Source organism: Lolium perenne, chromosome 4 (assembly GCF_019359855.2).
Source record: "Lolium perenne isolate Kyuss_39 chromosome 4, Kyuss_2.0, whole genome shotgun sequence".
Lineage (NCBI taxonomy): Eukaryota > Viridiplantae > Streptophyta > Magnoliopsida > Poales > Poaceae > Lolium > Lolium perenne.
Window position 1 is genome coordinate 84,523,439 of NC_067247.2, and position 1,652 is coordinate 84,525,090.

Consider the following 1,652-nt stretch of genomic DNA (forward strand, 5'->3'; position numbering starts at 1 on the left):
ACCATGGCCGCCACGGCCCGCGCCATCGCCTCCACGCGTGGGGGAAAGGGGGCCCCGCCGCCGCCAGCGCCCGGGCTTTGCCCGGCGCGCCGTCTGACGACGGCGAGGAGGGGAGGGAGGGTGGGAGGGGGCTCTGGGGCGAAGGAGCTAGGGTTCCTCCCCGTCGCCCACGGGAGCAACGCGGGAGGAAGAAAAAAAGGACTAGTTCTTGATCGAGTAATGGTTTATCTTCTTTTCTGAGAGTGGACTTTTGGAGCAGGTGCTCAGCGCGCACCCGTATCCATACCATCTATATTGCATCAAGATTCGTGCTACCTTTTATTTTCTCCCTCTTAAACAACTTCTTATTTTTGTATCTCTCACACCAAACAATCTTTGAACTTAAAATTTTGCAGATCACATAAAAATAACAACTAGAATTTGGGAAAAATATTTTGAATTTTTTATGTCATTACATATATATATATTTCAAGAATTTATTTTGAATTTTAAAATAATTTTAAATTTTCAATTGCAAAAAAATTCAAACTATTTTCCCCCTATTCTATTAGTTATTTTTGAGTGACTTGCAGAAAAATCAAATCAGAATATTTAATAATTCACGAGATATAAAAAAGAGAAAATCAAAAAGTGGAAAGGTGCGCAAAAGCGCACCTGCTCTACTACAGATTTCCCCTTCTTTTAATGGCATAATGCAGGCCGGAATCTAAGAAGATGGCGGGCTTGCCACTTGCCACGGCGGAGGTCTGCGACGCGAACACGCACCTGATCACCAGCGGGGAGCTCCGCGCCTGCAGCCCATCTTCCGGATGTACGGCCGGCGGAAGGTCTTCGCAGGCCCCGTCGTGACGCTCAAGGTGTTCGAGGACAACGTGCTGGTGCGCGAGTTCCTGGAGGAGAAGGGGCAGGACCGGGTGCTGGTGGTGGACGGCGGCGGCAGCCTGCGCTGCGCCATCCTGGGCGGGAACCTCGCGCAGCTGGCGCAGAACAACGGGTGGGCGGGCATCGTGGTGAACGCGTGCATCCGGGACGTGGACGAGATCGACGGCTGCGACATCGGCGTGCGTGCTCTGGGCTCGCACCCGATGAAGTCCAACAAGAAGGGGATGGGCGAGAAGCACGTGCCGGTGGCCATAGCTGGGACCAGGGTCTGCGACGGCGAGTGGATCTACGCCGACGCCGACGGGATCCTTGTCTCCAGGACCGAGCTCATCGTGTAGACAGATCCCCTGTAAAATGAATGAACTGGACTGTGCATGAAAGAGGAGGACTGAGGACTGCTGTTGCAGTGTTGCTGCTTGCTTCTACCTTCCCTAACTGAATATGCTGGCGCTATATCTGAAGGTCTGAACTTTGTAACAAGGTTGCTTTGACAAACGCGAATAATAGTTTGATGCCATCGAAGCTCGAGGTTGGCGTCTGAATCCTGCCACATCTCTAAACAGCATGTGTTGTAGAAAAGTGGGGGAGCTGATGCTCGCGGTGTTCAACGGCGTCGGGGCAGCGACGTCAGTACGGCGACTTGAGAAAGTTGTGTTCCTGATGCCACCCATGCCCAATACATGTCTACCTGGTCAATGACCGCTGCAAGTGATTCATGGTGCTAGCCAAGGTACTCTACTTGTTAATAGCTCATTTACATCTCACCAAGC

General features: G+C 51.9%; 1 pseudogene; it reads left to right on the plus strand.

Moving 5' to 3' along the window:
- The first annotated feature begins 709 nt into the window (after nt 1-709).
- On the plus strand, nt 710-1,404 carry LOC127293170 (putative 4-hydroxy-4-methyl-2-oxoglutarate aldolase 2; annotated as a pseudogene).
- Nucleotides 1,405-1,652: the final 248 nt, after the last annotated feature.